The sequence below is a fragment of the Rhincodon typus genome, chromosome 18 (assembly GCF_021869965.1).
Source record: "Rhincodon typus isolate 14 chromosome 18, sRhiTyp1.1, whole genome shotgun sequence".
Taxonomy (NCBI): domain Eukaryota; kingdom Metazoa; phylum Chordata; class Chondrichthyes; order Orectolobiformes; family Rhincodontidae; genus Rhincodon; species Rhincodon typus.
This window is the reverse complement of record NC_063349.1, coordinates 38,906,052-38,933,445: the sequence shown is the minus strand read 5'-3', so window position 1 is coordinate 38,933,445 and position 27,394 is coordinate 38,906,052.

Here is a 27,394-nt window from a genome sequence, read left to right as displayed (position 1 = left end):
TTTCTGAAGAAGGGTCCAGACCCAAAATGTCAGCCTTCCTGCTCCTCTGATGCTGCCTGGCCTGCCGTGTTCATCCAGCTCTACACCTTGTTATCTCACATTAACTTTCATGCTAAGTTGAAGGAAACAAAATGACATTATCATCCAAGTACTGCATACAGGTAAACTTCTCTGGCCTAGAAATTTACCTTTTAGCCCTGAAAGCCCTGGTATTCTTTGTACAGGAGGGCTGTGTAATTAGACGGGCAGTAGCCTTTGACTGTTGATGTTAATTATAAGCCTATATGAAGCCTTTTAGCTGCAAACCTCACTGTTTAACTTACAAGAAGTTTTTTAATTTCTGTACCTTAGCCTTTGTCAGAAAGTCAGGCTGAATCTGTTTTGTACTTTTGCGAAAGAGGTATAAGGCTTCTAGCTTTATAGCTCCCAAACCTGGTAAGTCTCCTGTTGGAGCTCTGTGCTCACAAGCGTCTAGTCGTTGTTTGTCCAAATACTTTACAATCAGGGTTGTCTAATCTTCAGTGAGGATTCATCTATAAGTGGTAACTGGTGCTTAATACTGCACTGTCAGCATTCCAGTAGTATGATAGTTGGAGATCATCAGCTATCAAGCTGTGATCCTTATGTTAGCTCTTGTAATCTAAATATAAGTCGTGGGTCAGGTTTTATTGAAGAGTTCAATCAACTTTTAGTATAGCTGCTGGTATGTACATATGTACAATAAAATCACAGGCACTTGCATGTTTGAACTCAAGCTCATTATTTCTGATGTACTATAATCATGCTTTGCTCAGCATGTTATGTTACAAGAAGACAGAGCTCAGTAAGATGGAAAATGAGAGCTTTATACCATATCCTTTATACTTCTTACAGAAAGTGTTCCCTTCTGACTTGAAAGATTGGTAGGTCTTTGCCTTGAGACTATTGACTTTGAAATCTTGAATGATTTCTCAGGCAAAAAGGCTGCCTACTTCAAATTGTCAGTTTGATTGGACAAGCTCATCACCATTTGTGGATATCTTCCTGGACATTTTCACATCTTCAAACCTGGTTCTAGAGGATTGTTTCTTGCTTACTGCTACCTCTTTCACTGGTACTGACAATTCTGCTTTGAAAGACAATAGACTGAAATATTGCCCTTGAGATTGTGTTAGCTCATTGTCGAGTATCAAAGTCAAATTTGCTGTACCAAACGTTTCACCAGGCTGTCTTGCTGTCTGAACAGCTCGCATTAAGGATTCATCGGTAAGCTCCAGAGAGTTTCCTCTTTCCTCTGCACAGATTCTTCTTTTTTCAGTATTTGCTTTTATTTAGTCTTTGTCTTCTGATTTGTCTTTAGTGATGATTGGAGTGTTTTTCAGCATAATTACAATGAATTATGCAATTACCAACCTGTTTTTGAGACCCTCTGGCTGCCACAGTACTGTTTGGTCCCTGGCTATGTACTTGGTGATGCCAAAGTGTCCTTTTTGCAATACATGCTTATGGAGGAATGCTAGAGGCACTAATCTTTGGTCATAAGCTAGGAAGTTGTCTATAATTCTGAAATGTACTTGTTGCTAAAAGTATGCATTTTCAGCCAACTCACTGGAGATTTGGTTTAGTCATCCTTCAACACTGATAGTACATTCTTGTTTACACTTACATCATAGAATCATAGTCATAGAATCCCTACAGTGTGGAAACAGGCCCTTCAGCCCAACGAGTCCACACTAACCCTCAGAGCATCCCACCCAGACCCATACCCCTATAACCCACCTAATCTACACATCCCTGAACACTACAAACAATTTAGCACAGCCAATCCACCTAACCTGCAGATCTTTGTACGGTGGGAGGAAACCAGAGCTCCCGGAGGAAAACCTACACAGACTTGGGGAGAATGTGCAAACTCCACGCAGACAGTCGCCCAAGGGTGGAATCGAACCCGGGTCCCTGGTGCTGTGAGGCAGCAGTGCTAACTGCAAACCACTAAGCCACCGTGCTGCCCTTTCCTTCTGCTGAAACCTGCTTGCATCTTTTGGTTGCCCCTTGACCTGTTGTTCAAGAATGTTCTTGGACCAGTTGTTCTCTTGAAATTAGTTGAACTCCTTCTGGTATCTTGTGGATATTTAGATCAAGATTTGAGAGCAGACTCAAAAACTGAAGAGTGTTGATTATGAACCACATAGGCATTTTCAAATTTCATGCTGTGTTTGTGTTGCACATTACTTGTAGCATACAACAGGGAGCTGTTCCACCTGGGATCACATAGTTTCATCTATGTAGGCTGTAACTTGTGTTTCTTCAATCATGACATCTGATCTGATAAGAGGGTGATTCTTGTTCCTGTATCAAAATTAACATTTATAGAATCATAGAATCCCTATTGTGCAGAGTGAGACCATCTGGCCCATCAAATCCACACTGACCCTCTGAAGAGTATCACATCTACCCTATAACCCTACATTTACCAGGTTAACCAACCTAGTCTGGACATCACTAAACACTACAAGGAAATGTAACATGGCCAATCCATCTAACCTACACATCTTTGGACTGTGGCGGGAAACCAGAGCACCCAGATGGTACCCATGCACACACGCGAAAACGTGCAAATTCCACATAGTCAGTTGCCCAAGGCTGGAATGGAACCTGGGTCCCTGGCACTCTGAGGCAGAAGTGTTAGCCACTGTGCCACCATGCAGCCCATTTATGTTATGTTAATTTATGTTAATGAATACCTAATGAATAACTTCTATCAGAATTGGTTTGGTTGAATTTCTTCAGAATGCCTCAGGTATCTTTTATAGAGGAGGAGATCTAACTGTCTTAACCTCTTTGTATGAGCAGGAATTTGTTTTCTTTGCTGCTATGAACCTGTATCCAGCTTCTGCCCGGTTTATGCAAGGTGGCCTACAGCTTTAGAGATGGAGTATTCTTTTGTTACTACTGGGCATTTCATGTGTCTGTGAGGATTTGTCATTCCATCACACTGATGCTGTTTCTTACTGTATCCTATTTGGCCTGCTGAATACAGCAGTATATCAATCTGTTCAGTTTCAGATATAGTGTTTCATTTTGAAACAATTCTGTCTCTTAAGAACTGTTTGTTCCAAGATGCTCAATCCTATGTCTGATTGGCCCATTTTGGACTTCAATTTTTTGGAAGAATTATTTTGCATTCCATTTCATCTCATCGTGTTTATTTTCTCTTATTAATTTAAAGTTATTTTTGTCTGAAGCATTCCAATGCTGTTTGTAATCTAAAACAAAGAAACATGGATGTTGAAAATCTGAAACAAGAACTGAAACTGCTGGGGAAACTCAATAGGTCCGACAGCATCTGTGGAGAGAAAGTAATGTTAAGGTTTCGAGTCCAGTGACAGGACACTAAACCCTGTATTGAAACTTTTAACCTTTATTATAGCAAAGCTGCAGCATTTTCTTTGTATACAAGATTTTAAACTTCTGTTCTACATTGATACTGTAGGTTTCATCTTCTTCATTGGTAAAATGGACATTTCTTCATCTTTCACGGTCTGAAGCACAATGCACATCCCTTTGCACAATGTTTTGAATAAATCTCTGTGCCTGCAGTCTTCATAAATTTTCCTGCCAAAAATCCACCTAGCCTGCACATCCCTGAACACTATGGGACAATTTAGCATGTCCAAACCACCAACCTGCACCCGGAGGAAACCCTTGTGGATAACATGCAAACTCTACACAGACAGCTGTCCAAGGCTGGAATCAAACTTGAGTCCCCAGCAGTATGATGGTCCTAAACACGATGCAGCAGTGCTAACCATTATGCCGCCTTGCTGCCCCTATGTTGTAGTTCTTCTGATTAAAACTTTCTACTGGTCTATCTCCACCATTATCAATTGGACGGGCTCTTGGACTCAGTATAGTAAGGAGAATTGGTGGCAATTAACTACCTAAGCATGCGCTGTCAGTGATTGACACCCATAGCCCAATATGGCAGCAGAAATTTCAAAACTTACACTCTGCTAAGTGGTGGGCTCCGCAGCGTGTAATGTATCCAACCAATGAAGGAGCTGGCTTTGCCAAGGCTTTCTAACTGAGTTATGGCATTAGCATCCTGCTTTCAGGTTTCCCAACCAGAGTGGGATATACAAGAGCTGTCAAAGGAAATATGTAAGACCGGCTGTGTACGAATCTTTGAGGCTCAAGCAACTACAGGACTGAGAGGAGAGATAGATACACAGACTCCCTGGGTCTCTCACTCTTACAACATCCAGCCTGTTGGATTTCAGAAAGGACATTTGCCTCTAAAGATCTGCAGTGGCTGAAGAACAGGAGAATTCTCCAAAAACAAATTAGGGAGTCATCATCTATTTGTCTTTTGTGGAAACCTGCAAGCTTAAGTCAGCTATTGGGTGAAAATTAAGAGAGTGGGGAGAATGGATGGGAGCAATTTTGTTGCAAACTGTTGCAGCATGGAATGCATTGCCACCAGATGGAAGATGGTGGACACAGACACATATTCTTCTTGTCAGTGAAAATTGAATAACTATTTGAACCAGAGGAAGATAGAAAGCAATGGGATGAGGCTGGCACAGTGAAGGTAGTTTAGATGTTTCTTTAACAGATACATTTAGCTGATGTTTTGTTCCTTTCCCTGTGTATATGACAATGGTTCGGAAGCACAGAAGAAATAAAAGAATCTGATTGCAGCTTTACTTGTCAAAAAACTGCAAAACTTTAATTGAACATCGCTCTTTAAATTAAACATGATTTAGATTCTTGGACCCAAATTAACTTGTGTATTGTATTGTAAATCCATCCTCAGTCAGCAACCAGATTTCCAATGGTGCTGAGATTCCGTTACTTAAATAGCTGCCACTGAGAAACCTTAGTTTGTGAGCCAGTTAATGGAGAATGCTGGTAAAGCAATACTGAGAAAGGCAATTATAGCGATCAAAAGAAGAAGGAGAAATTAATTCAAGACATAAAGCTGCCTTTCTTCAAAATAGACTCGAAATTGTCTATTTCAGGCATTTTCATGGAAACAACATTTTCCATTATTGAGATTTTTTCGGATTGCATCCTTTGAGAACGAGTCTGAAGTTTGCTTGTTAGTTGGACTGTTTTGTGCATCTAGTCATAAGCTTTCGTGCTGTTGTTGGGAAGAGTGAGTGACAAAGAACAGTTACTCTCTATGCCAGAAGCCAAAGCAACAAAGCTCATTTTAAAATCAATGGCATGATGGTTAAAAGTGACATTTAAGATTGCTCGTAATCAATCCAATCTGTGGATAGATACACAGCCTTGTGGAAAGGGAATATTTGGATCATTCCTACTGTAGAGACACGTAGAAAGAACGGCTCTTCCATTGTAGGGGTAAGCCTGTCCAAAATGGTGAAGGAATTTGAATTCAGAACCTTACTTAGAATTCCTGAATTTTGTATACTTGAGGAATTTAGAGTGAGTACTGCTGACTTCAGATGCATAGAACTGCTTTGACGTTCTCATGGACAAACATTTATCAAAACAAGCAGACTGACCTCCATACAGAAAACAACAGCAAGGAGCTATGTTTTTCTGGGTCTTGCATTCTGCCATCAGATTAATAACCCTCCCTGTGTCCTCATAAATGCACTGACCCAGTTCAGCTCTTTGGACATGGTACAAAATTGCACCATGATCCAAGCTCAGTGAGGCTTATGACAGATTCAGCGATGAAATAGAAAATCACTATTCTGAAAACATATATATGCTTCACATTTGTGGAATTAATCACAGGGTAAATAGACATGTGTATTGCTATATAGTACTCATAAGATACATACATGTTATCTGTATAAATATATGATGCATTTATATAATTGGCCAACTATGTATACAATGAAACAATGTCTTACAGCATAATGTTTAGAAATCTTCACAACAAATCCAATAACCAAACGGCCTCAGATAGCTGTTCTGAATTTGCTAGGATGCCAAATGATCTTCAGGATGCCCTGTCAGAAGCCAAAGACAGATTTGCTAGCCCTTCAGCTGTGTAAATTTTACCCAAAAGCAAACTTGAACTTCAAAACAGGCTTTGAAATCATTCATCTCCAGCTCCTGGTCATGGAAAAATCCATCAAAATAATTTCAGAAAAACGGTGACTTATCTCAATATTTAAAAATGAGAATCCTCAGACATTGGACTGGAGTGTCAAAGTGTTTCTTGCATTTGTAGCTCTTAGACAATTGTCTATAATGACTTTATTCAATCCTGTTTGATGTTCTGAGAGGAAATAAACATAGGCAGACTGTGAATCAAATATTGTCCTTTTGCTAACTTGAAAGTGGCTTTGATGAGTTTTAAGCTATCAGGGAGGTTCCAGACCTGTTTACAGTCATAGAGATCAAAGTTAACCCTCAAGGGTCGCACATTTGAAGCCTATTGTTCCATGATAATCAAAAGAACTAGTCATTTCTGCCCAGTATACTTATGCTTTGATTGGGCAGGGTCTGGCTGATTATATCCTCATAACTGAGGAAGTAGACTTTTATAATAACGAAAAAATGTCTCCCTGTGAGTCATCTTGCTTATTATTAAAACTGCAATAAAGATTTCTGTCATATAAACGGATCCTTGAAAAGGTGGTTTATCTCTTTCAAAACCATGTGTGAATTCCAGAACAATGGTGTAACATAAATGCTAACACAAAACGCAAGTAAAATTAACTACTGAACTACTGAAGTCAGTGGAAATTTCTTAAGTGGTACCTTACATTCTGACTGAGGCACACCAGCAATGGTATGCAGTACATTTTAATTCTGGGTGGGGAATTTCCCCTTGAATGGCTGAGTTTGATTCATTTGGAAGGTTAAAATTCCAGAAATTTGAACCAAGAAGGCAATCCAAATTAAACCTGATCTTTGGAGATTGCAGGAACTGCAGATGCTGAAGAATCTGAGATAACAAGGTGTAGAGCTGGGTGAACACAGCAGGCCAAGCAGCATCAGAGGAGCAGGAAGGCTGACGTTTCGGGCCTAGACCCTTCTTCAGAAAATCCTGATGTTTTGCAGCTTTATAGGAGACAGGATGATGGACAAGTGACCAATCTGGGCAGGGTTAGGTTGGATGGTCATTTAAATATTTTAATGAGGTCTCTGTGCCTTCATTTGAAGTGATTCTATTTTTAAACTCTCTGAGCAGGATTCTGGCTTTGCAAAATCGGGCAGGTGAAAGGGGACAAGTGGGGTTGAATCGATGGCCTGCTTTTTTTCTACCAATTCAAGAACAGGAGTATCTCTTCCAGGCCCAAAAAGCTTCCTAGTTAACTACCTGACTGTCAGTGATTGGGCCTCTCTGACCACCAGTGACCATCATCACCACAATTACCATCAGATAGATCCTGGTGACCAACATTTGTCCCACCTCCCATCCTTTACTGCCTCCCTATCTCCAAACTAATGTCCAGCCAAACATATCTGAACAGACAGCTCACTAAACCACTTTCCAGCACACGCCCAAAAATCTTGTAAGTGCAGTCGATAGCTGTTAGTGTTGCCCTAGAAAATGTTTAACATACAGGCAATGTACATTTTTCCTCCTAATTTTGTGGGCAAGTGCTGGAAAGCAGATGTTTTAAAAAGGCCAAATGAAATTTTAGTATATTTTTTGTGGGTGGAACTTAATGCCATTCCGCATGGCAAGTTAGTGGCAGGGGCAATTAATCAAGTGGGAAGACAGGGGGACACCTAACAGGTGGTCTACCTCTCCTGCAGTAAAGGTTAGGGCATTAAGGCTGGTGGATGCCCTTCACAGTCAATTGAAAACTTTAAGTAGGCAATTAGTGAATTAAAGTCCTCATCCTAGTATTGCAGATATTCACCCAATGGTGGATGGAGGACTTGCCATATGGGAATCAAGGAAAGAAAATCCTATCAGGGTTTCTTGTGGCTTTCCAAGGTAGGGAAGCTTGTTCAAAAACAGTCAATGGCTGATTGAGGAACCTGGCATGGAGTGGAGGAGATGCTGAGAGCCACTCTCAGTCCTTGGTGTCAAACTCCCTTTTCCGTCTTGCCCCACAGCTCCCCACTCTGACAATATGGAGCTAGAGGAACACAGCAGGCCAGGCAGCATCAGAGAAGCAGGAAAGCTGATGTTTCAGGTCAGGGCCCTTCTTCAGAAATCACTGAAGAAGGGTCCAGCTTTCCTGCTCCTCTGATGCTGCCTGGCCTGCTTTGTTCCTCCAGCTCCACACTATGTTATCTCTAACTCCAGCACCGGCAGTTCTTACTATCTCTCCCCGACTCTGACACCTGTCTTGTCATCACTCACCTACAGTCTGGGTCCCTTGCCAATCCTGGGCCTGGCATGAGTGCATTACCAGCAGCTGCCACCACTCCACCAGTGGCATTTTGGAAAAATACAGAGCTGCCAGCCTCTAATTGTCTAGCAGATCTCAGAATTGGTGTGAAGGGTGGGAGGATTATCTTTGATCACAGAGTTCTTAATTCTGGGCAAGGCCTGCCCCCTGCCCAACAGTTTCTTGACAGGCAGCTAAATTTGGTGGGCCTTCCAGGAATGAGATGATGCAGGCCTGTTTCTAGACCTAAAGCCTCTATTACATTCTGTTCAGAACCAAACAGTAACATTGGGCTGGACCAAGTGGAAAAGGCAAAATAATTTGCAGGTATCTTCCAGTTTTCATAAGCTCAAGATGTCCCAGCGGAGCCTACGGGCAACAAAGTACTTTTCAAATGTAGCCAACGCTGTAATATATGAAACTGGATGGTATGGTTCTGCAAAGCGTGGTGAAATAAATTATTCATTCTAGGTGTTAGTTGAAGAACCAGTGTTTGTCAGGACACCTGGTACAACTCCCAACACCCACATAGGATTGCAGTTCTGGCCTTGGGTTTAATGTCTCATCTCAGAAGAAGGCATCTGCAACAGTATAGCACTCCCTCAGTACAACACAAAGGACCAGGCTAAATTCAATGCTAAAGCTTTGGAGTAAGGTTTGAGTTTACATCTTTCTGATATATCCGAAAGGGTAAATCAGTGTTGACAGTTTACAGGGCTGAGCAGCCCCCGGATGTACTATCACTATTGACTTAGTGAATAATGCAATAGAAATTGGAGAGGGATGATTGGCTTCAGTGATTTTGAGCGTGGGAGGAGAAATTAAGCCTCTGCTCTCGATTGCAATTCAGTGATTCTTGTTGAAAAGCCATGTATAGACAGTGGCTGAACATAAGATGAGCTTTATCTGTGATATCCTTCACAGTTCATTAACCTGTTGCCATTCCCTGAGCTTGGACATAGTCAGACAAAACCAAATTTATAACCAAAATTTATGACCCTCAGGAAGGGAGAGGAGAGATTCTGGAACCTGAGAAAGTAGACACCAAGTCCATGCCTCAGCTCAAGAAAATAAAGGGAAGAAAACTGGACACAGAGTATTGCAGATAGCAGTTCCAGTGGACTGAGATAAAAACGTCAGAGTAATTTTTTTTTGGCATTATACTGTTACAACTCTTGAAGGGACACATCCATTGCATATCACATTTCATCAATATACTTATATTTTCAACTTTTTTGTTTCATAAAACCACAAGTTTAGCTGAACACTTAAAAGATAGCAAAGAAATATGGCCAAAAACTATTCAGATTGGATCTGGAGTTGATGAAGCCACAAAGAGTGAGAATAAAATCATAAAAGATTGAAGGTGGACTGCTGATTTGTCATCACCCTCAGGTGCAAATCACATCAACAGAAATACCTTGATCTACAACTCCTCAACATATTTTGGGAAATATTTCCCAGATTTGTTCAGATTACACCTTGAGGGTTACATAAACAGGTAAAATCAGAAGTAATAGTGAAGAGAAAAATGATCTTTTGTATAGTTTCTTTTAAAGAAAAACATGTGCCAGCCATGTGTAATTATTCCTAAAGCATTCTTTGAACATATGAATGTATTTTCAATCAAAATGGAGGCCGGTAGGTGTGTGCAGAAATTCCGGAAAATGGTTTGAAATTCAAATCCAGGCAAAATAAATGGAAATTTTCTTACTTTTTAATCAGCAGATAAGAGAGGAAAAAAAAAACTCCGTAAAAAATATCCGTAAATATCAAATGGCCTGGGGAAAGAACTGTAATTTTTCAATTTAAACAAAGTGTACAATTTGGAATGCAAAGCCTGAGTAAGAATGAGCCTGTATAATTCTTTATCATTTGTGAAACTGTGCATTACAAAAAAAAATCCACAGTTTGTATTTATGCCACTTTTTCTGATAATTTTTCACATGTTGTAGCCACATGTACACGAATAGAATACACAAACACTGGTGATAAATGACGTCTGCTTGAGTCACAACGATAGTCAAGATAACTCAATGGTGACCTTGTCACTTAAATGTAAATGATCATCTACCATACCACAAACAGTTGTCACATATCATCATTATTAGATAACAATGAATTTCCTGAAAATCAATCCAATACTCCCTCATATATCAAGAGATGCAGATTATTTTTTCATAAAGTTTGAAAACTTTAAAGACTTAAAATCAATTGTCAAGAATTGAAAGGTGCCCTTGAATAGGAGATACTATATTACATCATTTATCAGTAGTTGTTAGTTAATTTCTCACCAATTATCATTTTAAGACAGGATATCAGTTAAACAAAGGTACATGTGTCTTGTATACACTACGTGTGATGCGGTATATACCTGGACAGATAACTTGCTGAAAACATTCAATGGTCCCTGATTGATTAATTCATTTGTAGTGCTCATGAGCTCTAGCTCCTTCAACCTTAGAATAATATGAATAATTGATGCCAATTGTAGCCCCAGATTTTTTGTTAAGAGAATGAATTCTGCATTTGATCAAACTTCAATCTTTTTCGTGAGTGGTGGAGTCAGTTTTCTTACTATTGAATTGAGCAGCTGCTGTCACACCAAATTGAGGACACTGCAGTACAGCTATTCTGTTGGGTAGCAATATCACAGCAAATAGGTGGCAATGCCAGATGGTTCCTTTATTAAAAACTGCCACCATCTCAGTGGTTAGATCTTCCTTGTTATTCTGCTAAACAGTCAAAAAAGCTACAATCTTGCAATGTTGTCTTCAATCTGGATAATTATTCAAACGTTGCTTATAAGCTAACTAATATGAAAGAAGCAATTTTTAATCAGCCCTATTAAATATTTCATTCATTTATCATTTCCTACAGTCATAATTGAACTGCAATGAGAGACTTCAGGCTATGGATTAGTTTTAATTGAGAGAAGAGATGTTGATATGCTGGCCTCAACCTTCACTGAAATTCATTCAAATGTTATAAAAAGTAAAAGAACAGCAAAACTTGACAGTTGTTCTGTTTACAATATGCTTGTCTCTTTCAGCATTAGATTTTTAAAATGGGCAGCTTGAAAGCTATTTAGCTCACAAATTAAACTAGTGCTGAAGAAATTAATAATTCAACTGTCCAGGAAAGGCTCACTCAGTGTCATTTTTTCCTTACTATTTGAGCATTTCTTAAAATAAAATGCATTTAAGTTTACATGGTTTTTTTTTCTAATTCCCAAGAGTCATTTTGAGTTGCTGTGATGCAGTTAGCAGCATCAAACAATGTTTGTTGGAAGTCTCTCAGTGAATAGCACAACCCAGAATTAGGGGACACGGCAATAAATGAATCATGCAGTGTGTGATGAATTATACGCGTAGGAAAGTGCCAAGTTCACATCCTGGTCTCTGTCGAATAAACTAATCTCAGACACAGTGCTTGTGGAGCTCTGCAAATTAGCCTCAGCATCTCTTGAGTGATGAAGGGAAATAAAAATCATGTAAGGGTTTGCTGTTTGTCATTAACTAGAAACCTGTCTGGATATTAGATGAGAATAGGAATGAACCAAGCTGTGATTTCCCTCATGAGAGAACAGTCAGCCAACAATATCTGTCTAGATTCACAAATGGAGGATGCCAAATATAGTATCACATAGAGATGGAACAGAAGTGTGATTCCCACAATTTGCTGAGTACTCATCTCAATCACATCATTGTGAGGGAGCCTTGGCTGGAAGAAAGAACTTTTCTCTTCCCACAAGGAAGAAAGAAAACACAATGGTCTTTTCTAAAGCAGTGAGGATGGCTTATATCTGTCTGAACTTTACATACATCAGGAAAATAAGAAACCAGCAATAAATAAACTGCAGACATGTCATCCTCGTGGTCAAAAATCTAAAATCTAAACAATCCCATTTTCATTCCAAGTATTTTGTTGAATAAGATTACAATTTTTCTCACACAATTGTCTGTATTTCAAATAATTAACGATGCAGACAGGCTCTTGGGTGTCTGTCTTGGGGAATTGTGTGGCCAGAGAATTGAAATCGCTTGTGGTTTTCCTGCCTCTGGTACTTTATTTTAAGTTCAGTTGCACAACACTTCAGATCTGGCAAGCCAGGATTTGGACCTCACACAACGATGCCTGATCACTATTACCAAATGTATGGCACAGAGGAAAGGAAAGTTCGCTTCCTGCTTCATAGACAGGGGCCTCAAGATCTTGGTGGATGAGGTGGTGGAGGGGACGGCAACTACCAGAGGAGACCATGTTACCAGAGCGAAGCCATCTTGAAAACAAATTGTACCCTGGGTCAATGCTGTGTCCCCAGTGAGGTACAGGAAGGAGGTCAATAAACATCTGCACGCCGCAAGGGTGGGTGCCACCTCTTTCTCTGTGCTCAGAGAGCCTCCACTCACTCTAAGTCTGCCACTGCACACACACCTCACTAAGGTTCATGCACTATAACTCTCAGTACTGCACGCATCATGTCCATTCTGTACCTCATCTTCCCAAATTAGTAACCCTTCCTGCCCTCTGCCCTTCCTACTCACTCACTGGAGTCACCATACCACCTCTTCTGTTTATGCATCCTCATTAACTTCTCTTTCATCCAGTTCTATCATACTCAATCCTTCCCTTTGTCTCATTGCAGGGCAAATTGGCTCGTGATGAGGCTGAAAAATCCAAGACATATATGGTGTGGTCAGGCATTAAGCTCCTGACTCCTTAAAAAGAGAAAACTCTTGCATTGGACAGACAAGGGCATGATGGGCTCATGCGGGCACAGTGAGAACTCAGTGGTCACCACTCTCAGTAAGCTTCATTTAGCTGTATTACTGCTGTCCCACTAACATCAGTGCTAACTCACTCATAATCTTAGCCAAGGAATTTCCGCTCTTATGCAGGCAATAGTAGGAACCAGTGAACATCCACCAAGCAGAACCTGATTGAAACATCTCTAACACATCTATGCAGCTGGTTGAGGAAGAAATGCCTAAGGTCTCTGGCACACTGCTCGAGAACTGGTACCTGCTCACACCCAGGCAGAAGACAAGACCCTAACCCCATTCTCAGCCATTAATTACACTATCAAACTACACAGACAGGCACAGGAACCTCCAATAACATTATCAGTCTCATGCTAGCTCTGGCATGCCTGCATCTTCCTGTCTCAATAGATAGTTTGGTGACTCCATGGAAGTCCAGCTCCAGCACACTCCGTGTCTGCTGGATATTCATTCTCCAGCATTCTCCAGCAACAATCGCAAGGCTTGAAGGGAATGAAGGTCCTTGACCTCCCCTCTTTCTCTTCTCCCTTTCTACAAAGAAGATAGGGTGGTACTAATGCGTATCCACAGAGAGGAGGAGCAAGAGACAGGACTCTCTAAAGCTTCTTCTCTGGACATGGCAGAAGTATCCAGACCCTTGCTTTCCCCCACTGCCTGTGATCTCAAAGCCAGCTCAAGCTGTGGAGGTTGAACCTGCATATGGCCCAGAAACTGCCAGCAAACCTGGGCCCTTGAGGACTGATGACACTAGGAAGAACTATCTGACAGGGCGAAAAAAAAAACAGAGCAGGATCCCTTCACTGCAGTTGCAGAAGTTGGGGCTGAACTTAGATACAGTGGGAGGGAGGGGAGAGGGAAAAAAATCTTATTGAAGGCACATAGGATAAAACATTAATGTAAATAACCTGTCACTTCTAAAATGTGTGTTCACTTGCACTGTTAAAATTATTTCTCTTGTAGCATTTTCCCCATCAGACCTGATTAAGTTGTAGCCCTGTGAGAAATGAGCAGCTTCTTCAGACATGCCAAGGCAATCATTGCTCATTGCTCACCATCAACTTACTGGGAAAGCTTCAGTCATTAGGAGTTCTCAATCCATGACATTGAAGAATGCTGCCAAGGTGTTGCCCTTTACTGTGGGCAACACTGGGGTTGATTGCAGTGTGCAAGCGTTGTGTTAGGCACTGGCCCACACACATCATTCCACACTTGTAAGTGAGAGTACGGAATGAGTGATGATTCAATGCAATTGTGCTAGGGAAGGTACATTTAATCTGAGAGCTTTTTCAAGGGAGTGACCTGCCATTCAAGGCTGAGAGATGTACACTGGATCGTTCACACGATCACTCTCCTCATAACATATTGCCTGCTGAGATAAAACATGCTGCCTCTTGCAAGTTCAGTGCTGCACTGGAAGATACTCAAGCAATTAGTCCACATTCAATCTGCAACATTGAAGCATTATGATGATGGAAGATTCAAAGGGAGATTATTGAGTAGTCCTCTCAACTTGTTGGTTAACGTGAAAGAGTTCACTACACAACACTGGGATATGAAATCCTGCTGGAAGCTTTAAGAATTACCTGATCTTAGTACCATGCAATGTCAATTCACAGACTGCTTTCTCCCTAACAGTCATTAGGAAATGTAAGGTGTAGATACATGAAAATGGGATCAACTATTGATATCAAGTGTGTAATCAGATAGATAATGAGCCATTTATTCACCAACCCAATAGGGAAAGGACTGCCAAAATGACAAGGTCCATATGCACTTTGTTGCTTATCATATTACCAACAGGATCTTAAACAATTAAAGAGTCCAAACCCAGCTGATTTATCCTGAAAGGTATTAGATTTTAGTTGGAATATCTCCGATCTATGGGTCATAGTGATGCATTGTTCTGTCATGCTGCCTTGGGTGGTACTGCTGGTCAATGTCCTGATCATAATCCTCATCTTAAACCTCAGAAGATCGCTGTGCTCGCTCCATTTTTCAGCTCCTGTTGTTAAGAATAAAGCTTTTCACAACAATGGAGCACACACTTTCTGGGTTAAACTGTGAGACTCCATCGGAGTGGTCTAGGAATCGAAACCTTATATTAAACAGGCCAATAGTCTATTCCACTATGGCTTGGTGGAGATGTGACTAGCATTGTGTCTTTGTTCTGAGTCAGTCCAAGATGTTCATAAAAGTTGGCATAAGCTATCCCCTTATGGCCAAAAGACCTTGGAAGGAGGCAGGAACCTATGGGTTCTCTGGTATATAGTCCAGGATCTCTGGAGCAGACTTCCAAGATTTGGCGTCAGTAATCACATATCATTTGAACATTGATGAAGTGGATGCCCTTTTTGTTGATGATCTCTGCAGGTTGATGATAGGAGTTTGCAAGCCAATGTGGGCGCAGTTGACAGCACCCTGAACGTGGGGGAAGTGAGTGATGGTGGATAATCCCATTGCATGAGCTGTCCTTGTCATGGAATAAGGATATGAACAGCGGGGAACTGGACAAAAAGGCATGATTGCATCTAGGATAGATTTGTAGATTAAGGATTGGAAGATGCCACATTTGTCCCCATTGGCTCCATGAAATGAATTGCTGGCATACAATTCTGTGCAGTTGTAACTTCCAGCCAATCATTATGTGTGTAAGTTCTCTACAAGAAGATGACACAGTGTGGTAATGACGGATCAGAACACACTTACTCAGTGCCTGCACTGTCTTTCAGACAGGTGAAAAAACATTAGAGTGAGGCTTGTGCCTCTTTGGTGGAACTCATGCTTTTCTCTCTGTAAATTGCTGTTCTTACTTGGTTTGCTAACAAAGTTTTAACCTTTTTTTCTAAAAAACCTCTTCAGAGATGTCATTACACGTCTCTGGTGCAGGTGGGGCTTGAAACCAGGCCTCCCGGTCCAGGGATAGGAGCATTATCTCTGCGCCCCAGAGGGCCCCCCAGTCTGCATGCAATTTTAGCCATTTTGTATAATTATTGTGCAGTTGATCTTCAAATTTATTTCAGTGTGAGTGATTTGCAGGCTTCATCGGAGACGCAAGATGATTCTCCCAGTCTTAATGTTACCTTTTGAGTTGCTAACTCTATAGCTCCTATGACCTTTCATCTTCCCTCTGTTTTAGTTGAACTCCTTTGCACAATAATTAGCCTGCCTAAGAACCCTTGGTTTTGGAAATTCACATGCATTCATTGGCTTTACACTGTCCACATGAAGAATCCAGAATTATCATGACTTGCATGAACACCCCCATCTTCCAGGGCTCTTTTTACCTTCCTATTCACTGATGTCCCACGCTCTGATCTCCAACTGCCCCCATCACTGTCACCATTTCCTCAATGGCACTGTACATTGAACCTCATATCCAGACTTAGGTTGCCAAATTTCACCAGGGCTCCAAGTCTGTCTCCTGAATAGTCCCCTAATCAGTATTGAGCAAACCCTCAGGAGCGACTATAGCCCACCTCATGGACTGAGTTGGCTGAACAGATCTGACTAACCATGGTTCACTTCCAGATTGATATCTTCACAGAACTCTGCCTGATCTATCTGTAATCCTGGACTGATTGCACTTGACCTTCAGGACTGACTGTGACCCAATCCCTAGATCGAAAAATCATGGATCCTCTGACTTAGGAAGACCCAAGGATTTACTGTTTGTGGCCAACTCCTCAACTGAATTCAGGCCAGCCCTTTAACTAACTATGGCAGTAACCCCCATATCCACTCAAACCCCTTCACCCTTTGACTTTCATTTGCTAGAAATACTTACACTGTGTAAACTGCACATATATGTTGCAGGTATAACCCTGATGAAGCACAGTGTCATATTGTGACAAGTCCACTTTGTTGACTATTCAGTGCTATACAGCATGCTAAGCTGCCATCTCTGAATCCGCACTTTAAACAAATGCAAGTCACAGAGGCTGGCAGCCTGTATATGAGCACTGAAGTCTCTGTGCGCTAAGAATATAATGCAAGCCACACAGAGGTCATCACCCTCCAAGCAAGTGTAAAGTGGGTTAGTGCTTAGAATGCAAGCTGACATCCATAAGATGCATCCTGTGTAGATGTCTGAGATGCTTGTGTGTCCTTGAATGCAAAGTAACCAGTCAAAAGCATACAGGTTAGAGATGTCAGTGTGCTCAGTAGTGAAGTGTTGATGGCTGACTGTGGTGTGACAGTTGCTTCAAGAACAGGCATGCTGATAAGGTGAGGCTGGTGTTTCACAAATGCTAACTTATGTGGATGAGACGGATGTGACTATGTAGCTTTAATGAAATGCGAAAAGATGAAAATAATTAAGAAAGTACTCGCAACTCAATGGCGAGCTTCTAAAGCCACCATTGAATGCTAGAGGGGAGTAGAATTATTTTTCTTGAATTCAAAAATCTGATTTTTCACTTCTCGGGAATACTCATGCCTCATCGGGGAGGGGAATATTCCACTCTCAGAATTTAAATAGAAGGAATAGTAACAATTTGTTGTGGACCTCCCAGCTTTCACTGGAAGACTTTATGTAAATCACTAAATCTTATTTTGTGAACATTTCAATAGATGAATTACACATGCTTTATGCTTTGTTACTTGGAGCTGCTGGTTTACTTTAAATGAAGTCATATCTGTAACATGGCTGCACTTACTGTTGAGAAAATTATTTCAAGACCTGCCTGTCATGGCAGTTTAGGTCAAAGGATATTTTATATGTCATCTATATTATAGATATGTATCTTCTAAAGAAAATAATGCAACTTCTTCCTCTACTGAGATTTTGTCAGTGTTGCTTTTAATGGTAATTTTGTATTCCATTTTATGTCTGGTATGTGTACATCAAATAATATACTTGTATAGAAATTGTTGTTCAGAGACTATCTTCCCATCACTGAGAGGTGAATGGCAGTCTGTTTTCAAGTGATTTTGCTGATCTGGCAAGTTCTCAACAGTTCTGCTCTTCTCTTGTAATTTATAAAATAAATGTCTTGTTTTCTTTATGGGCATCACAGATAATGTATGATAATGGAAAATATAACCCCCGGCTAGTTATTAGAATAAAGTTGTTTTCGTTTTACTTGTGGGATGAGTCATAAACCATATGTTACTTATTCACAATTATTATTTATGTTTAGCCCTTGAATAACAGCATGGGTTAATAGCAAATAAAAAGCTCCTTTTCTATTATTTTGATGTGAGAATTACCTCACTTAAAAGTATGGAAAAAGCAATCTCACCTAAATATCCCATAAGAGTTAAGTGATCATCCAACCAATGGATCGGATCAAAGCTCTTCAGAGCCACATCCAGCTTTGCATAAAGGTGGAGGTTAAATAAATAAGCAGAGGAGGAAGGCTTCACAAACTTCCCCATTCTCAACATTGGCAGAACCCAGCAAAGACAATGCTGAAGAATTTGCAACGATCTTCATCCAGTAGTGCTGAGTTGTACCCTCCTCCTGAAGTTCGCACAATCACAGTAACCAGATATCAGCCAATTCAATTCCCTCACTTGTCATCACAAAATGGCAGAAGGCACTTGATAGAGCAACATCTATGGACTCTGACAACACCCAGGCTGAAGAATTGTGGTGCAGAACCAGCCATTCCCTGAGGCAAGTGTCCTAGTATGGTCACAATAAGAATGTTTACTTGGCAATGTGAAAAATAGCCCAGTTTTGTCATTTCTCTTCTCATCCTTTCACGGTATGTGATCAACACCAGCAAAACAGCATTTGCTGCTCATTCCTGATGACTCTTGAACTGAGTAACTAGCAAGAGTCAACTAGATTGCCAATTTTACTGTATCTGAGTAATGACAGTTTAGATCCTTCCACTCGTAGACTAAATGCAATACTTACTCGATAATACTGGATTCTAATATATCGGTAAATATCATATTTGGTGTTGATTGTTGAAGAAAATAATTTGCCTTTTATCTCTGCAAACGTAATCATTAAGTTGCCTTTTTACATCTCAGGGTATCCCTTCAAGATGAAAGTATAAAAAATGTTCTAATTTTTCTGGCTCTTTCTGGTATTTCAATTTGAATAACATCAAAAGATTAATTGCACCTCATCTGCTTAGTTTTCTTCAAGCCGGAATGCTACACCAACTTGGCAGTTATTAACTGTGCAAATAGGGAAATATGCTAAAGCCTTGTTACAATAATTCATTACAAACATCTCTTGAGAACAAATATTTTTCTGATCCTGGCTGGAAGTGCTGTATAATCAGTAAAGCTGTTATAAACTTTGATCAGGTGAACACATCTTGAAGCTGATGAGTTTCTGATAAGAATTGCTTTCTTTTAGCTCCCAAGAGTTTGTAGCAAATAAATTTTGGCTGCAGCAGTGCCAATCTTACTGGAATGAAGTCATACTGAAGGCATATTACAAAGTTACAAATACGCATTAAACATGAATTGTTCAGCATGGAATAGAACAGAAAATTTTGATTAAAAAGAGTTTATGCGAAGTGCCCATTATTGCAACTAACTAGAGAACCAATGAATACCAGCAGCATTAAATGAAAACTTATTGAAGATTAGCTTCAGTGAAGGAAATATAGACAAACTTGAAAGGATTCAAATTGAATTGAAAAGATCTTACAGTGAAAATTGAAACTCCATTTCCAGAGGTTTCTAGGAATAAATAATTGATGGGAACACATGCTTTATTTTAGTTACAATAATTGTGGAGACTAACAAAGGCTGAGCTTTCACTGAGAGCCGGGTTAGTGTTATAATCATGGAGATTAGAGAATAACCACTTGAAAAAGTTATAGCTGTATAGCAAATGGAGATAAAGGATATGATATTCAATGCCAGAGACAAAGTATTAGCAGGTAAAACTTTGACACATAACTTCAAAGATAATACAATGGCTTCAGGCCCCTTACCAAAATAAAAAGTTTGCTTGGCAACAGTAACATGGAAACATGTTTAAAAACATTGCAGACAAAATAAAGCAAACTGATATCAGATGAAAAGCGTTGAATGAGAATGGCTTTGAAATTATGTTATATAAAAGATGGGACAAGAACATTTAACATATGAGCAATTCTTTTGTCACCAGTACAATACAAATCAATACAGTTCAGGAACAGGCCCTTCGGTCCATCAAGCCTGCGCCAATTCTAATCCTTATTTAGAAACACTACTTATTGCCTATGCACGGTTTCTATCCTTTTGTTCGCCTCTCATTCATATGTCTGTCAAGATATGCCTTAAACTAATGTACCTGCTTCCACCACCTCCATTGGCAATGTTAATCAAGGAGGATAATGCACTTAAAGTAACTGTTACTAAATTACATATGGGTACATATAATGCTTAAACACGAATGTTAGCTCTGCACAATTTCAAAGTTGATGATTTATAAAGGAAACGTAAAAAAAACTCCACAAGATTGTAAGATTAATGTGGGTATGAGAAGCCAGTCATCCAAGTACATCATCTGAAAGGAGATTGTATTTTTTATAACCAATTCTTCATTGATTTCAAGGTTTTCTGTCACCTGAAACCTGCTCTCTTACAATCTCTGCGGGGCAACTGTAAATCAGAACAACAAAATTTACTGAATAACTGCTGAATGAAGAAATTTCCGACAAGATTCCAGTTTTTATAGCTTCTGTTTTAACATCAATCAGAACTAATGCAAATTACGAATGAATAAGTGACAGTTGATACATCAACTAGAAAGGTAAGTTTCCTTTAAGTAGTCAGTACAATAAAGATATATTTTACACAACCACAAACATTCACATCACAACTCACACAAATATAGCATCATGTGCAATTGCAGTCTTTCCAACTTGGTCTTGGAACATAACATTTCTCAATCAATGGGTTTGATTCTCATATCATCTATAACAGTAGCTGTACTCCATCCAAATTCCCCAGAGATAGGTCATTAATCAACTGACACCATTGTGCAATACCTTCTTAACAAGTTTCGTGACTGTCTTGATGACATAAATTCCCCAAAGACTCCTTCACTTTCACTTTCAAAAAATCTTGTTAAATGGTTTAGCTAGCTCTGGTAAAATTGAAGCAAAGTTGTAGAGTTTTCCAGTATATAATTTCTGTTCTAAACAGCTTTCAATCTCTTAAGTATTACACACATGTTACCTTGTAAGTGTGCCACCTTTTTAATTCTCCTGCTGATTTTGTCCTTTATTTGCAGGTCTTTGGAATGTTTGCCAGCCACACAGCTTTCACATGTTAACTTCCTTCATATTCGTATTACCTGCAGGTCAAACTTGCTAGTTTGTATGAACTAATATTTCTTCCTGTCTAAGATTACTATTGATCCCTTTATGATGGTGCAAACTCTTAAAAACAGTTTTCAAACATAATTAAGCCCAAATGCAGCTTCTACAGACTTTCAAAGAAATTATACGTTTCTTTACTGTGCTGCTTCTGGATCAGAAATCATTAAGTTTCATGTAATGGTAGCACAGTGATAATGTTCCTACCTCTGAGCCAGAAGGCCTGGGTTGAAGACCTATCTGCTCTGTCATAACATCCCTGAATAGGTTGATTAGAAAATATCAATATATGTGAAGACTTTATTGATAATGAACATTTTCTTTTAGGATGTTACTGTTCAGAATCAAACTTTTACACATAGAGTAGAGCCAAATGGTTCATTACATATATTGCATTCTTTTTTCCAGAATATCTTGAACAATTATTTTCTCATTGCTTATCCATTTTCTTTTTAAACATTGTTATAGATTCAATGCCCAAAACTGTTCCTCGTAAAGCATTCCATGTCCTAACAACTGCATTAAATATTTCCCTTAACCTCTTTCTCCATTCTTTTGATTTGAAATTCATTCCTTCCAATTACATCTCATTGACCAGTGCAGATAGATTTCCTTAATTACTTCACAAAACCTTCCAGAATTTTGAACACCACCAATAAATCTCCATTCACCCTATTGCTAAACTGTATGGAGATATATACACATATATAAATAAAAGGTACACTGAATATTGAAGAATCCCTCATTGACATTTATTCCAGTTGAGAGGAATAGGGATTAGGCCTGTCCTCCATTCCTTTGATATCCCACTCCAGAGCTACTTGTCCACTTTCTCCACCACAATGGAGATGGGAGTAGAGTGAGGAGGAAACTGAAGCTTCCTCTTGGACAGTCAACACCTTAAATTGTTTAGAGAACGTTTGGTTACTTGGAAACAACGTATGCATTCCTTTTAAGAATCCTAGGCTTTCTTTAAGTTCTGACAGGGCAGCACATTATTCAAACCTCTTAATTACATGTTCTGCCAATCAACTAGTATTGGCACACCGAATATTATACAATATTGCTGAAAAAGACACATTACATCAAAGCTTTTAATCTTGCATTCAAAATTAGAACAATTCAGAAAGATGCAATTTTGAGTGAAAAATCAACATTTATATTGCACAAGATGAGAATGTTGATTGGATTGGCAATGGAGCTCTGCTTCATCAAGAAGTTGCCATGGAAAATGCGCTCGTTAATGCTGACTGATAGTTAATTGCTAAGCTTTGTTCAAATTTTGAAGTAGGCAAGTTGGCTGATTGGTTAGGGCATTGTCCTGAGAAATGACCAAGTTAACAGCAGAGTTTAAACAAATGCAGTGTAAGCACAAATTCTTTCTTTCTGCATAGAACAGGGCCCTGTGTATCAATATATCCAATTTCTAATCCATGCGAATGCACCATACCATGAGCTCAATGACCATCCTAAACTGATTTTCACCTGATTTTCATATTTTCAGGGTTATCCAGCAAACTTTGGCTTTTTACAGAACCATGTCTAACATTGGAAATTGTTGCGAGCTTTGCAAGTAAGGTACGATTGGGTTCAATCAATAACTGACTTGTCATGAACAGCCACAGGAGTATAGGTTTGATATGATCTTCCAGTTCTTAGGGTATATGGCTCTGCATACCTGGCAACACACTGGTACTGAAATTTATATACCACATTACTAAGTTGTGTGATATGCAGAACATCTTGTTGGCTTGATGGCAGCATCCTATTAGTGCCAACACTACTAGGGTTGCTACTGCACAGTAGCAGCATGAAATAGTGTTGCTTCATGTGTTGCTCAAACTTTTAAAATGTAATACTCTATTGTGGTAATCTGAGTTGTACTATGCACCTTTCAGGACCAAGACTGACCAGTTTAGGGCCTTTCATGGGTTTGCACACTATACAGTGAGAAATGATCTGATCAGGGTAGTCATTATCCAATGGATTGGCTTTGAGATGTCTTACTTTGGCATATGTTTGCAACAACTCACAGCGCAGTGTCCAACACTAGATGAAATGCTGCAGGACAACATTTGCCGAATTATCTTGAAAGTGCGAAGGATTGTACTGAACCAATTTAGGAATGTCAGTCCAGCTCACAGTGTAGTGCACTTGTGTGTATTGGAAGCTACATATATTATTGCATAAGGCCCTAGTGTTTGCCAACTGCAAGAACCTGTACAGGCATCACATCTGTTTCAACTCAACAAAATTGGTGACAGCCATTTACTGGTTCATTTCTCAGAGCAATGCCCTGACCAATTAGAATCAGCCTGCTTAAATTTAAACAAAGCTTGGATGTTAGCTGTTACTCAGTATTCTCTGTGGCATGAGTCATTTTGCCATCCACTCAGTGTCCTACTCTCATGCAGTTTTAATGCTACTTTGCCTTTGAATTGGTATTCTTGCAGATTATCCTGAGGTGTGTAAAATAAAAGGGTTTGAGAAAATGTGTATTTTTTCAGCAATATTCAAGTTCTGTACAAACAAATAACTGTTACATGGTACTGAGGGCTGCGGAACAATTTAAGATGTTAATCCGACCCAAATGATTTGATGTGTGTTGCTGGAGTGGCACTGAAAACAGGGGTCCATATGACTTTATAACCCTCCCAGTGATCGTAAATTCCACACAATGCTTCGCAACAGCTTTCCTAAAATCAATAATAAACATATGCTCATTATTCCCAGGGTTCATTTTCTTCTCCTTTTAAATAATAATTGACAGAACAAAAGATACAATTTATTTTCTTCAGAGAGTCAAATTCCAGCACAATGCACCGGCTTTCAGAAGTAGATGCTAAGTAGACAGCAAAGTTCAATTCTTTCCTGCATAATCGCCTACTGGATGAATATTTTCAATTTAAATGCTTTCAATTGCAACTTAGATGCTTCTAGAATGTGCAAGCAAGTTTACTACCGCTGATCTGTGAGTGGTGTTCTGTCCTTTGAGCTATGAATTGTTGTTCAGAAAATCATAACCAGCTGTCAATTTTGATTGTTGATTTTTAATATTCAGGAAAGAAGAAATAACAAAATCTCATTATAACAGATCTCTGTTCATTCAAATGCAACTTTTGTAAATTAGAAGTCCCTGACAATGGAAACTGTTTTTGTGTGTATGTCTGCACCTGGGTTGTTGCATGTTTGTGTGTTTGTTGATCTTGGTTTTCCAGGCTAAACAAGCTCTTTAATCCTGCGAAGCACCTTCAATTTAATTGTGCTCCCTATAGCTTAGAAAGCTGTGGCTGCGTTGAACAGTAATAAAAATGGTTATTTATCAGGAAGTTTGCTTATGGAAGCAATTACAAAGTACAATTTTATCAAATAACTTGTGGTTATTTTAAGTATTTTCTGAACAGTTTATATTTTACAACCCCGGAATGGGACGGAATGTCTGTTTCATGCTGGGATAATTTAGACCCTATCGAGCTGATAATACTTTACACTTTAAAAGAAATTCTGCTTTGAAAGGAAGATTATAATAGCTTTGATCCCTTCCGACTTGAAAGAGAGGAAACGATAGCTTTGGTCCCCTCCGTTTAAATCATAATTTCCCAGCTCAAAGTATTACATTTTAGTTTTGTAGTATACTTCATTCCAATGTGTCACTGTTAAATGCTTAAGTTCTACTCAGTAATTTTCCTACATGCATAAAATGAAAGAAAAACCCTGTGATTGTAAACCTGTCTAGTTTAATAAAAGCTATTTTCCTTCATTTAATGCAAAGAGCAAAATGCATCCTGTAGTTTTAAAACGTGTAATTTGTCTCCATTCCAGTTTTTTTCTTCCTTTTGGTCTTCAAAAGGGTTGAGTTGCTGCACATTTGTCTTAGGAGAAATGTTGCCAACCGACATTTCCAATAAAAAAAACCTGTTTTCTTCCACACATAATATCAGCAATTATCTATTAAGTGTTAGATTATGTGTTTTATGTCCACATTCCCGTCTATACAAACACTAATTTATCCATTTATCATTTATCCATTTTCCAGCACATAGTCAGCCAAGATTACATAATCTAAGCTTTTAAGTAGCCCAAAGGTATTATATTATTGTAAACATTAAACAGCGTGATTCCAAATAAATGGTTGCTCCTTAAGTATTCCCTTCTATTCAGTGTGTAAAGATTGTGGGGACAAGGTTCTCCATGAAACATGTGCACAATCCAATATCATTACTTTCATGGAACAAAGCAGGTCAAAATCTATATATTGCTTTTCCTCGGCAACTTTCTTTTTTATGAAGTTATTCAACATAACAGTTTCACCCAACAAATAACTTAAGCCCATAATTGTAAGCTTGCTCACTATAATTTTTGATTTTCTTACAGCTGTCCTCGGACTTCGTGAAGCTTTTGAACAGCAACATAATTCAATGGGAATCTGTGGTGTGTGTGTACCTAAGGCAAGCAACAATAACCAATCTTTTCAAATAATCAGATTGAAGAATCCTCACCAAGACACACAAGTTCAAAATCAGGAAATATAAACTTGAATGCAATATACCATATAAAATTGTGTACACAAACCATGGAACAACAGGGACAATAGTAATGTGGGTACAAAACTGGATGAATGATAAGAAATAGAGTAATAATTAACGGATTTTTTAAGGCTGGGGGAAGGTTTGTAATGGAGATCCTCAGGAGTTAGTATTGTGAATCTTGCTTTTTCCAGCATACATTAATGACCTAAACATTGTGCATAGGAGGCAATTTTAAAGTTTGCAAACTGTCACAACTGACTGGGGGTAGCAAGCTAGAAATCAAGTCCCTCCCCCATTCCTGGAGTCATCACAACAGTTAAAGTTTTTAAAAGAAGTGTACAAAATCCCAAAAATGCCTGATTTCAGGTCCAGGTTCTGTACATAAGAAGAAATCACTATTTATTTCAGGCAATTAGATTCGAGCTATAAATTAATCAGATTGAATTAAACTCTACAAACTAAAAAAGTCTAAACCCTTCATAAACATGCTGTTATAAACACACACACAGAGAAAAAACTAAACAAGAAATAAAAACACATGTGCAGAGAGAAAGCTGGGAAAACATTTCTTGCTGATCCAAAAGCTTCTTCTTGGCCTTTCTTTTTCCAAATGCTTCCAAAGGTGCAGGGGCCTGTTTCACTTACGACAGGTCTGTGATTTTCCAACGCAAAGTTACAATTTGCAGCATCTGTTAAAGAAAGGATAAGTTGGCTTGCCTCAGGTTTAAAGTGACTTACTACAGAGAACTGAGACAGAGTGTTTTTCTACTGTTGATGATCTCTTCTAGTCTGAACTAGCTTCTCTCTGTCTTTCTCAGTACTAAAGCTGTTCTGCTAACTGACAACCAATCATCTTGTTGGCAGGACAAGGACCTTTGTCATTGATAATTGGGCCCAAGTACACAAACCAATCAGCTTCACTCATTAACACATCCTCCCCTCTCGGCTCCAGGTCATCTGCACATTTCTCGATCCCACAGCTACACAAAACAGGGTTCACAAAAGGTAACAAATTCCTTAGTTTCAAAACATGCATCCATTTTTGTAGATTGTTGGATTTCAAATGGTTCTTTCACATTTCAGTTCACAGTTTTTAAAAGCACAAAACAAAAATACACAGTTTTTATGATATAAATCTTGAAAGCATTGTAAAGTGTATGGAAAACAGTGTAAAATTTTGAGCTGGTAAGAGAAATTAATAAAGCATACAGTATCCTAGGATTTATTAATAAAGACATAGAGGACAAAAGCAAAAGGCCATGCTGACTTTGCATAAACCTCTAGTTAGAAATAGTGTATTCTGCATTGTTCTAAGCACCACAATTCAGAAGAATGTGAATACGTTGGAGACAATGCCAAAGAAATTTAAAAGAATAGTTCCAGGGATGAGAAACTTCAGTTATGAAGATAAATTGGAGAAGTTGGGATTGTTTTCTTTGTAGACTAGCAGGGATTTGATAGAAGGTTTCAAAATCATGATGGGTGTAAACAGAATA